The sequence below is a fragment of the Protopterus annectens genome, chromosome 6.part0, assembly GCF_019279795.1.
Source record: "Protopterus annectens isolate FY-2018-M chromosome 6.part0, PAN1.0, whole genome shotgun sequence".
NCBI classification, from domain to species: Eukaryota; Metazoa; Chordata; order Ceratodontiformes; family Protopteridae; genus Protopterus; species Protopterus annectens.
The window spans coordinates 1,133,394,352-1,133,407,264 of NC_056737.1; the positions used below are offsets into that span (position 1 = coordinate 1,133,394,352).

The 12,913-nt window shown below is 38.1% G+C and overlaps 1 protein-coding gene across 2 annotated transcripts in view; it reads left to right on the forward strand.

Annotated features, from left to right (window-relative positions):
* Positions 1-4,548: 4,548 nt before the first annotated feature.
* WDSUB1 (WD repeat, sterile alpha motif and U-box domain containing 1) overlaps positions 4,549-12,913 on the forward strand; it is an 885,392-nt gene continuing 877,027 nt past the window's right edge. For both annotated transcript variants that reach the window (XM_044074750.1, XR_006365236.1), the window contains exon 1: positions 4,549-4,634. The gene's annotated coding sequence lies outside the window, so the exon portion shown is untranslated. The remainder of the gene's footprint in view (positions 4,635-12,913) is intronic.

The following is a 12,913-nucleotide window of genomic DNA, read 5'->3' on the forward strand; positions in this document are numbered from 1 at the left end:
CAGAGACTATCCATGTGCAACTAACAGTGGGTAAAACTGCCTTCCAGTTTATAGCCTGCTACAGACCACCCTCCCAAACCCAGGAACCCCACTCGGCCTTCCTGAGAACGCTGGAAAATATGAAGGTCTCTCCAAACACCATTATATTGGGCGACTTCAACTACCCAAACATAGACTGGGAGCATTACTCTAGCTCCAACACCCTAGCCCAAAGGTTCCTAGAATTTATAAACTCAAATGCTATGGAACAACTTGTTACCACTCCCACAAGAGGGGAAAACATACTGGACCTGATCATCACCAACATGGGGACTCTATGCTCCAGACCAGAAGTGTATCCCTCACTGGTAAGATCAGACTATAAACTAATCTCACTGGATATTCACATCCCGACTCCACCCCCTGCCCTGAAAACCACAGTGAAAAACTTCTCTAAAGCAAATTTCACACTCCTCAAAACTGAGGTGGAATCCTTCAAAGCCCCCAGGCCTGTGGAAAATATGGCCCAGACCACAGAATCTTTTATAAACGCATTCTATGAACACCTTCAGGAATGCATGTATCATGCAATCCCAAATAAAACCAAGACCCAATCCTCCAAAGGCAGACGTCCTGTCTGGTGGACCTCAGCCATAAACAAACTATACAATAGAAGGAAGAAGCTACTACATGATAGAGCAAAATCCCAAAAAGGGAAGGCATCTCTGATCAGTATTAGCAAAAAACGACGGGCACTCATAAAATCGTCTAAGGCCAGCTTTGAGAGAAAAATTGCACAGGACACTAAGGATAATCATAAGGCTTTCTTTAGTTATGTTAGAAACCTGGGTGGGAATTCCCAGATATGCTCAGAATTAGTCCAAAATGACAAAAAATACACCGAACCCACAGACATTGCCAACATCCTAGCTGACAGGTTCAGCGCAAACTTCTCCCCCCCCCTCCACCAAAAGGGCAAATATCTATCCCAGAAGAGTGCTGCCAACCTGACATCTCAGATGCTCAGGTAAGAGCTGCCCTCTCCAAAGCAAAAAACACAGCATCAATGGGATCAGACGGTGTCCCAGGCTGCGTCCTACATGAACTCCAAGAAGAGCTAAACCCAAACATAAAACTACTGTTCAATCTCAGCCTTACTACAGGATATGTACCCAAAGAGTGGCGTATAGCAACAGTGGTCCCTCTCCACAAAGGTGGTGCCTCAACGGATCCTGGAAACTATCGCCGCATAAGCCTGACTAGCTTGGTCTGCAAAGCTATGGTAAGGATCATCATGGACCTCATAAATAAAGATATTGGGGACCTACAGACACTGGATCCTACCCAGTTCGGTTTTGTTAAGGGCAGATCCTGCCTCTTAAACCTGGTTGATTTCTTTGAAACAGTCACCAAGGCCATTGACGAGGGGAAGGTGGTCCACACAGGCTACCTGGCCCTCGCAAAAGCCTTCGATACAATACCCCACTCGGGCATTACAGATAAGCTCATCAGCTTAAATATAAACCCCTATGTCACTAGATGGGTTGCAAACTGGCTCAAGGACAGAACCCACATGATTAGAATTGCTGGAGCCATGTCAGACTCCAAACCAGTTACAAGTGGCATCCCACAAGGCTCAGTCCTGGGACCTCTCTTGTTCAGTATATATTTCTCGGAGGTACAGGCCAACACGGAAGGACTGTGGCTGACCAAGTTCGCAGATGACTGCAAACTGGGTGCCATAATCGACTCTTCAGCCGACCCAAGCATCCTCCAAAAGGGCCTCATAGAAACAGACAACTGGTGCCAGAGCCATGGCCTCAAGCTAAATGCCAAAAAGTGTATAGTCATCCCCTTTGGCAAAAACAAAGTGCCCACAAATTACCACATAGGTGGTATTCCATTAAGTACAGAAGAAGTAATTAGGGACCTGGGGACCCAAGTTGATAGCAATCTCTCATTTGACAACCACGTGGCCAAAGTGGTTAGAAAAACATTTTATATAGCCCACCTAATCATGAAGGGATTCACATCTAGATCAGGGGAGGTCATCGTGCCTCTTTACTCATCCCTCATCAGGCCCATAATTGAGTACAATGCCCCTTTTGGGATGTACCTTACCAGACACCTGCAGCAACTGGAAAGACCCCAAAAGTACCTCACCAAGAGGATCAAAGGGCTCAAACAGATGCCATATGCTGCCCGGTTAAAGAAACTCCAGCTCTACTCAGTGGCATACCGCCTGCTCAGAGACGATCTGTGCTTGACGTATAAAGCCATGTCCAACCCGGAATTAATGGACATGCTGCACCTCAGAAAATCCAAATCCCATCGAGCTACCCGCTCGAGAGACTTGAACCTCAGCACTGAAATAAATAAGACATGCTGGAGGGACAGATTCATAACCCAGAGGCTCCCTTCACTCTGGAATAAAATCCCAGTCCAGGTTAGGCAGAGTCCCTCACTGACTCTCTTCAAGAGGAATCTTGATGAGTGGATGGGAGATCGTAGGTTTACCCCGGGTTACCGGGTATCACTTCTGTGTCACTGTTAGACAGAGGCACAGTATACTAACCTCGAAAAAGGGCATAGCAAAATTAATTTAAAATGGGTGGCGAAAGCCAAACACACTCTGGCTAGGCTTATAAATGCCCTAGGGCAGATAGCCTAGTATGAAGCAATGAACCTATGAACATGCATGGACTTAAAGGAGAAGCCACCACCACCATGGAGTGCCCCCCCCCCCCCCCAATTTATTGTTGAAGCCTCTTGTCTGCAATCTGAAATCAGGATTTAAAGGAGCAACCCGGAATTCGTGGCACCCTATTATTTTATTTTTATTTAACATTTGTTTATAGGTTGTCCGACTTGGAACAAAGCCAATTTTCAGCAGAGGCCCAGGTATTAACACTCCAGACACATGTTTTTATAAGCCCAATACCTGAAATACCAAACACTTTGGTACAATTGAGAGGTATGCAGTTACAAACAAAAATTACTTTTTTCCTTTGCTTTTGTAGGGGGCAATCCCCCCTGAACCCCCCATGGCTGCACCCCCCCCGACACACACCTCTGAGATCGTACTACTTTAAGGAAGAGGGTAAACAAAGACTATACAATGAATATTCCTGCTGTCACAGTTCTTCCTTGAGAAACACTCAAAAGTCACATGTATTAATCAGTAATCAATGAATGCATGATGTCACTGGCAAATTGGCACTGCATGCCAACCATGCATCATTTGCTAGCACATCACATACATTAGGGTTGTCTCAATCACTCTAGCCTCTCCCGTTCCTGCGCGAAACGGCCAGTGAGAGTGCAGTACAACAAAGTCCATGCTATTTTGGGACTAACAAGGAAAACAAAATAAAAAAAAAACCCTTCAAGTTTCATTTTCGATTTTTAACTCCGTCTTTAAAGAGCTGAGGTGAAATAAAATCTTCCTGCTGCGTGTCGCTTAGCCAATACATGAGAATTCAATTCTTTGTATCTGTGAGGCAAACACTTTACTCATTATGCGAACCTCATAAACCCCAGGCTTGGTGTGACAAACAGAAAAAAAAAAAAACGAGGGTAGACCAAATAGTGATTTGTATTAGTACACCAAATCACAGGTCGTCTAACCATGATTTCAGCTAAAAATTTTGCTTTTGCGCACCCATGCTGCTCAACTGCCCCTTATTTTGGTTAAGAAATGTAAGCCTGACTCTCCTAATTACTTATAATACTGCCGATTTGGGGAGAAAAGGTAATGACAATCATAGCTCCCAACCTTCCATCTCCAAAATGAGGATCATAATGTGGAACAAATGGACAAAATGTGGAACACACACTAATGGCTTACTAACAACTTCAAACTAGGAAGGTCATAGGATGGTTAAAATATGCTGGGTTTACTTATAAAGAAGATCATTTAATGAATTAATATGATTAATTTCTATTTACCATGGATTTCACTTAAAAAATTCCTAACACTGAATGTGTCACAGACTTTCAATGTGGAACTTTGAGGAACATGAACTTTAAAGACCCCAAATGAGGTACGTTCCTCGTAATGAGGTACAATTGAGAAGTATGATAACAATGATTAGATTTATATACTTCGTATGCTTCAGAAAATTATTTTGGCTTGTTTATCAAAAAAGTGTGGTTTTCTGGCAAAACATTGAGAGTTAAAGTCAGAAAATAATAACAGCTATTTGAGTACCAAACTTAACAACCTTCAGTAAACTCATCCTAACATAAAAGCTGCAATTCTATCAATTTCCTGCTTGTAAGAGCAATATTTAAAATTTGTCCCTGATGGGGGGGGGGCTCTTTTTACATAAATATCAAGGCATACAACCAATTTTGTTTAATAAGTTGTTATAATGCCTCAGCGGAAGATAAAAACATTATAATAAGTAATTAATACATGTGCGTCTGGATGTGAAATTCTAAAAATTGAGATGTTTGCTGTTAATATATTCTCCTCTCCCTCCGCTTGTCATTTTGGTACAACCCCACCCCTCCGCGGCTATTTCGCTCTGACTGAGGTGACGAGGATTGTAAGAGACAAAACTGGTTACTAGACCGGTAGTAGTGAGTTGATACAGGGGTCAGGGTAAAACTGCTGGGATAGTTACTTGATAACACAATACTTTCTGATGCTGGTAAGTCTGTGTTAAAGTGTCATACACGTTTAATACACACTAGTTCAACAGATTTCAAACGGTGACATGGCCATAGAAAATACAACCCGTAAGTGGAGCTATCTGTAACAGAAGAACGTCTATTTTGACTGTTAAGAAAAATGAAGTTTCATTTTCCATTCTTAACTAATGAGTGAGCTGTTAGGCATTCAGCTACACTACTACCAGAAGCAGTACTTAACGGGACTAATATAAATCTTGGTAATGTTATTTCAGGAGTGCCTTCTTCCATTATATGAAGCAGTCAAAGCAGCATGTTGACTATAAAATAAAACTGTCTATACTTTTAGACATTCTAAAACAGTAATGGTAAAATGACAGTTATGAAAGTAGTGGTTTAAAAATGGTGTGGTCTTCAGTTTCATACTGGCTCGTGTCCTTTGATCAATCTAAAATATTGCTATTGTACCAAACAAACAAAAATATTAGTAGTTTAAAGATAGCATTTTCAGCTTGAAAAAATAATCAAGTTTTGTAATTCTTTTTTGCTATATTGATCTGCTTATGCAAAGGCACTGTAATAATAATAATAATATCTACAGGTAATTCCAGAAACAGACTTTTAAATTCATTAATTCAAGTGCAGCCTGTCTACAACAAAGAAGTCCTCACTAAAGACTAGTCCTTTTATACATTGGACTGATTAAAGTACCACTGAAAATTGTATATATATCAGTTATCACAACTATTATTGTACTAGCTTTATACAGGTGACTGTAAAACAGTGTTGGCAGAAATCTAATGGTAAACTAATGTATATTGATCTTGTTTGTATAACTGCTTTAAACTGAGTAATACATAAAGAACTGAGAGTGTTTCTATTAGGTTAATGGTTTTGTTTTAAAACTGAATGAAACTTGGGTTTTAGTGTACATGTACTATATGCATTTAAATGTTTTCTGTTATTTTACTTTTCCGTTGACACAGCAGAACTGATACTATACATGTTGGTGTTGTGATATAATGCCTAGCAGACTGGTATAGGAAGATCTGAAAGTGTGTACAGATCTAGACAATGTCCTTATACGAAGGACTGAGTATGTGCTTAAAAGATGATGAGTTAAGTTTCATGAAGCTTTCATGAGAAGCAAATGTGGTCTTCGCCTTCTGATTTGTTAACTATAACCTAATGTTCTCTTGCTCACCATAAGATGAAATATAAAACTGTATTTCAGTCTTTTGATACTGGAGGGAGGTTTCAAATCCTGCCTCCCCTTATGTACATATGCTGCAATATATTTCCCTTTATAAAGCCTGAAAAAAATCTTGGTCTGATTTAAATAAAGTATGGTTAAGTAAATGTATTCCTCAACAGTATCTCTGTCTACTGTGCCATCCCTTGTGTCACACCTCCTCCATTAGTCTTTATGTGCATTGTTTATCTGCCTGTGCATCTTTCCCTGTCCCCTCCTTTCAATTCCCCCACATCTGCTGTTTTTTAAAAAGCCCTACTTCCCTCACCACTAGTCTTCCTTTGTGTTTTTTTTCCTGGCATTGTTCTTTCCCCACTTCTAATTTTATCTCCCTCTTTTCTCACCATTTGTATAATGAATTAACTTTGCTCTGGTGGCAGTTTATTGGCTTGCTGTCAGTGCTTATGTTGTAGTTGTGAGGTGTTTTATTGCACATGTGAACATGCATAGTGTTGGGCACACCACCTTCTTGAGGCTTTTTCTTTAAGTATGTAACCTTCATAGACTGGCCACTCCAGTAGTGCAATTACTGCTGTTATCACAATCTCTTTACTAGTATCCATCCCCTTTCCCAGCATGAGAGCTCTGTGCATGAAGTTATGCATACAAAATCGGCATTGGGCTGTGCCATGCTACATTATCCAGGCTGTTTAGTGTAGTGTAGTGGTGTTATGCATCTTCCTGAATACCCTAACCTTGGTGTGTTTTCTGTATATAATTTTATATTCCTGGGTTATGGCTGGAATTGGTCTTCATGGATCAGTGCATCACCTTGCTTAACAATGTTTATAGAAAATGATGAATTAGTTGGGTTTAGGAGTTAGCATTCAGTATGCATGGACTTCATTCACTCCAGCATTACATACATTGCAAATTTCCTACCCTCCCTTAAACTTCACTCCTCTTGAAAATTAGACTGCATGTATTGTTTTCACAAATTTCATTTATTTATATATAATTTGCACCTTCCCTTTTCCAAAGACCCCACCTGTACTCTTTTTTATCTCGTTTACAATATTCAAGTACTTCAGTTACAACTGGTTTAGATTTTAATTTCCATTTTCTAGTAATTAGTTTTTTTTTTTGTAACCAGCAAGACGTTGCTAAGTCAAAGCCGTTTTAAGATCCTGTGTCCCAGCTCAAAGTATAGTTTTCCATAGTTACAGGCATTTGCTCCCCCAACATTTCTGAGAGAGTACTCTATAGGGAGTTTTTAAAAAAACTGTAAAAAATCACCAGTGCATCACACTCCCAAAAACATGTTTTCAGGTACCACTCTCGTCCATTGCACCTCCAGCATTTATCTACTGTAGGAAACATTATGAAGTCTGCTTGGGGTATAAAAATATCTATGCAAAAAATCCTAAACCTTCTGGACTTTGTTACATATTTGAGAGACCATGCAGATGTCTTGCCATTGTTGCTTTGTAAATTGCCATTCCAGTCTTTTCAAACTTTCTCTGATTTGATTCTTATAGCTATTATGCAGTATTTTATAAGCCTTACTTACTATCAAGTTTTTTAACATCTTTCTAGATTGACTGAAAACTCTACAAGATCAGGTCTTTCACCTATGACTCCCCCATCCTTTTCTCTTTATTTATAATCTGATATCACTCCCTAGCAGGGAAGGTAGTCTTAACCTGTAGTCTAAACTTCTGCTGGACCTCATCCCAATCTGTTACCTTTCCCTGTCTAGTTATTTGCTTCCAATACCGTGGTTCCTGGGCTAATTTTCTCCAGTAAATTATAACCTTCTGCCTATTTTCTTTATCCTTCGTGCAGTTATCCCTATTGGTAAAATCTCATTTCTCCATTCCTTTGTTAGCATAATTCTTAGAATATTTTCTGTGACTTTATGAATGTAATATGATGTATGGGTGTTGTGGTTCTCATTAAGGATCTACATCCAAAATTCTTAGCTATTTCTTGAAGGCCTCCACCCATTTTACTTCATCCATTTCCACTTTGATTTATAACCTTTTGCTTGCATTATGTATATCAGCTTTAACTGGGTATCTTTGAAGTATTCATTCAAATCAAGTAGTCCTAAATCACTTTGTTCTATGTGAAGGATCAGCTTGTTCCACTTAAGTTTTGCCCTCTTCTCCTCTCAAATAAATTCCTTCAACTCTTTTAATTGTGTAATTATAATAAAACTATGCCTGATCTGTATGTAAAGCTGAAGTGATTAAAAGCATTCCTACTGCTTGCATCTTAATAACCATATCTGTATTCAAGAGATTCCAATTTGTCATTTTTATGTTAGTATAGGATCTATTTTTGAGCTAGGATAAAATGGTTTTTATATATGTGTAAAATGTGTCAGCATGAAAGACCAGTTCTTGCTTAGAACTAACAATATGTTTTTTCATCACAAGAGGGCGCTCATGTATCTTGCATTTTTACATATATGTTTATATTTATTCTTATAATTATTAGATAATTTTGTATCTTTATAGTTTTATAGGGTATTTTATGGTTATAGTGTATATATTTATTAGCATGACTTTATAGTAATATATATTTTTAAGTAGATCAAAGAGAATTTATTTATGTTATTCCTTTGTGTAAATGGTTTCTGCACATAAGTTTCTTTAAGCAAAATAGCTTCCTTTGTGATTGCAACTCATTAGCAGTTAAGTGAATGGTTAATATGATTGGATTCACTTGGGTAACAATCTGTATAAAAAAGGGGGAGTGTGGTATGCTGTGTTTTTTGCTGAAGAAGTTACATGGTTGATGAAAAACGCGGTGAACAAGTTAAGCGTTTATTGCTGTTGTTTCTGTTTAATGAAGTCGTAGTTCACAGTATTGGAGGCTCCAAGTGCTTAATTTTGTTACTTATTGGTGAAGGTATTCCTGAGGCACTTTTTCTCACTTCTTTTTTGTTTGGTGAAGAATGTTGGGTGATCCAAGAATGAAGTTTTGAGATTTTATCTAGCATGCTGTGTATATTTAAGGAGATGATCTTTAGTTGTTTAGAGGGTCTAGAAATGAGAATAGAGGAGACGAGAGGGAAGAAGATATGTAAGAAGCTTTGGATCCAGCACTTCACCTCTAACAGATATTTGTCAGAAAATTTTAAGCTTATCTAATGTAAAAACATAATTTCTTATAACAAGGGCTACTAGCTAAATTATCTTCAAATTTACTTTTTGCTAATTTCAAAGAGGCATTTAACATTCTGGAAATGAATTTATAGTCCAGTATTAAATCATTTATCTTGAATCTCTTCCAGACCCTAAGTTTCTTCCTCTTTTTTTCCGAAGTTTAGTATGAACAGTATTCCACCATGGAGGTGTAGTCCTCAGTAAACTGTTAGTTATTGTTTTCTTATATCCATACAAAAGAACTTCACAAATGTTTTCAAAGTTTTGACCTGCCATTTACTCACAACATTATGTATTCAGAAGAATTCAAGTCCATACAATTTATATGTTTAATAATATTCAGACAGGACAGCTTAGACTTATCAAAACAGTCTTTTGTTGATTTGTGCAAAAAGCTTTAGCTATTATATTCAATTCAAAAGCTGAGCTTTTTGAGTTGCCTGATGAACACAATTGATTATTTTTAGAAATGTTATCTGTAATATGTCTAAGTAAGAGATCTAAGATATTGTTTGGTCTAGTAGAAAAATCAATCGTCAGAGCCAAAGTTTGTAACATGCATACATTGTAAAATTCATCCCCCAACATTGTTGATGTTGTGCAACCAGACTAACTGATCCCTGGAATGTTAAAGTCACCCAATATTGTCAGGTTATCATAAGTCATAACTTGACCAAGTCATTGGTATACCAGAGTTGATCAGTGCTTGATAATGCAGTGTTTTTATAACAACTAACAAGTGTGGTGAGAGACCAGAGTCAACAACTAATACTTCCACAAAAATCAATTCTGAATTATAATCCACTTCCAGCACCCAGACATTTTGTCCTTGGACTACAAAAACAACCATTCCTCCTCTTACCTTTATTGAATCATCACTTATGATATAGACACATTTATATTTATATAAGTAATCAAACTTTATTAATAAATCCACGTTTACAATTATACTTCACACATATTGCTATATATCGTATAACCTAAGCAACCTTACATAAATTATTCTTTTTAAAACAAGAAACATCTTTATTAAACCACCACTAACTACAGAGGCAATCATACATATATATAAATGAAAACAAACCACACTGACACAATCCTAGTTGCAAGCCTTTTACATCACAAACCATACTGATGCACTCCCAGTAAACATTATGCATTACTTATAATCTACCCAATCATTTTCAGTCAAACAGTGGTGGTGCAGCGTTTAGCGTTGTCTCCTCACAGCAAGAGGTTCTCCCATTCGATTCTCGGCTGGAGCTCCTTCTGTGTGGAGTCTGCATGTCCTCCCAGCGGTCAAATGACATTTAAAGACATGCAGGTAGGTGCGTGTGTGAATGGGTGTGCCTTCTTTGAAGGTTGGGTGTTGGGCTGGCAACTCGGCACCGTAAAAATCCACTGCCAATCATTAGCAGACCTGAGTTCCGCTGTGGCGACCCCTAACCTGGAAAAGCCAAAAGACTTGTTGATTACATAGCTCATTTAAGCTCTATCTTCTTAAACCTCATTCCTCCCCTGTATGTGTTGTTCCCACAATTCCCATTTTTCCTTTGTAGTTTGCTGCTACCTTTTTATAAAGATCTTAATTCCAGTTGTTTTATTTCTGTTACTATAGTCACTACTTCTAGTATAGTTGGTTTAGATTTTGATTTCCATTTTCTAGTAATTGCTTTTTTTGGCAGCCACCATAATTAAACACAGCAAGGCCGGTTTGTCAGGTTTTTGTATTATATTTTCTTTTGTTTCTTTCCACATATTCTTAGATGCTATAATACAATTATTTTTAATCCACACACTTAAATACTTCCACCTTATGTCCCCTTAAATATGGGTATTGCTGAACCAGTTCATGTATGGATATGTAGTTTACTGCTGTAGCCTTTGTTTTATCTTCATTAATTTTATATCCTGAAATGACTTGAAACTGACTCAAAATGTATCACAGCTTTGAGATGTTATTTTCTGTATTCATCCAGTAAAAAGGTTATCTGCAAATAAAGCTATCTTTTCTTGATTATCATACCAGCTATATCCTTGAATTTTGTGAGTCCCTAATTTTTGTTGCCAGTGGTTCTAAATATAAAGCAAATAGCAAATGGGAAAAAGGACACCCTTATCTGGTTTCTCTGATCAAACAGTCTTATCGGAGAGGAATTTACCCACTTTAATTTTTGCTTCTAACCCTTCATATATCCACCCTTTTTAACCCTAATATTCTACCAGGGAATGTAAATATTTCCTTTGCCCTACTTATACAATCCCATCTGAGCAGTTTCCCTACATCAACTTCTGCTCCCACAGGAACTACCTAATTTAAAGTTAAGGTTACCCAAGCTAAAGCACATGTGATAGCCTATGTTCTCACACTAATTTGATCTTTATTTTTTTGTCTCTCTCTCCCACTCTGATGTGAAAAACAACTTTGCATGCTTTCAGGAAACATGAACTATTAGCTCTAAGAACACACACACTGCCTAGCTTTAAATAAATAAATTGTGCACTGTTGTATTAAGTATATCAAAGGGTTAAGACTATTAGCGAGGCTACTACTACTTAGTCACTTCCCACAGTTTCAAACCTTCCTTATTTTTCACAGAAGTGCTTGCCCACTGTACCTTTAAATGTTGCATTCCTCTCGGCAAAGAGTGCTCTGAACTCTCAAGATTAATTGCTTCTATCTGAAAGACAGCATGTCTGCAAGTAAAAGCAGTCAGCAATGAGAAGAGCAAATAAAAACAGCTAACTTTGCAGATGCATGAAATAATCTTTGTAAGTTTCATTCAGAACACAATGTACAGGCTTCCCCTAGCCAACTGCCTGCTTCTGCAGATTTTGTCTAAACTGAAAGCTAATAACTTTGCAGAGATAACAAATCCATGTAATTAATAATTGTGTTATTTTTCAAGCCTAGGTGCTGAAAAAATACATCTATCACTTAAAAGCAAGGAAATTAATAGATTCATAAGTAAATACTAGGCTCTTGCAGGCCATTTTAAGCGTAACCAATTTCACCTTTTTTGCTTGAATTAACATATCCTGTTTAGTCTTGCCAATCCCATGATTGATAATTATGTACTACCCCTAGTGAAAATAACTGGTGTCATACCATAGATAATTTGAGGGGGTCCCATGCATGGGATAAAACGTTTGGGAGCTGCTTCTGTCCATTAGTTTCTGTACATGTAGTACATGGGGCAGTCCTGGGATAAATGTTCTATTGCCCATCCATTGATCCACGTTGCATTTGAATATAGACAAGGATGGGCTTTTTTTTAATATATACATGGATAAGGAGACTGTGTCAGATCAGTGGTATCCTCTGTGAGATATACCTGTCTCTGCAAACCCTTCTGATGTTAATAAGAGGTTTTAGAGCCCTATAACGAGTAGTTCTTATGTTATTTGACTTTGTGATAAGCAGTAAGTCCATTAGTATTGGGTTGGAAGATGCCTTGTATACTAGATATAGATTACTTCCTAGCAGTTAACAGGATACCAAGTATAGTGACAGGTCTTTGAGTCAGTCTATGTAGGACAATACTGTATAGGCCTTGTATCCTTTTAGTAAGGAATCTCCTGTGGGTATTTAAGATGCTGCATGTATCTAGACAGATACATGCTAAAGGAGGCATTATACTAGATCATCTTCTTCTTTTGGCTGTTCCCGTTAGGGGTCACCACAGCAGATCATCTGTTTCCATTTCTTCCTGTCCTCTGCATCTTGCACTGTCACACCAACCACCTGCATGTCCTCTCTCACCACATCCATAAACCTTATCTTAGGCCTTCCTCTTTTCCTTTTACCTTCATCCTTAGCATCTTTTTCCCAATGTACTCAACATGCCTCCTCAGGACATGTCCAAACCAACGTAATCTTGCCTCTCTGACTTTGTCTCCAAACCTTCCAACCTGGGCTTATACTTGATGACTG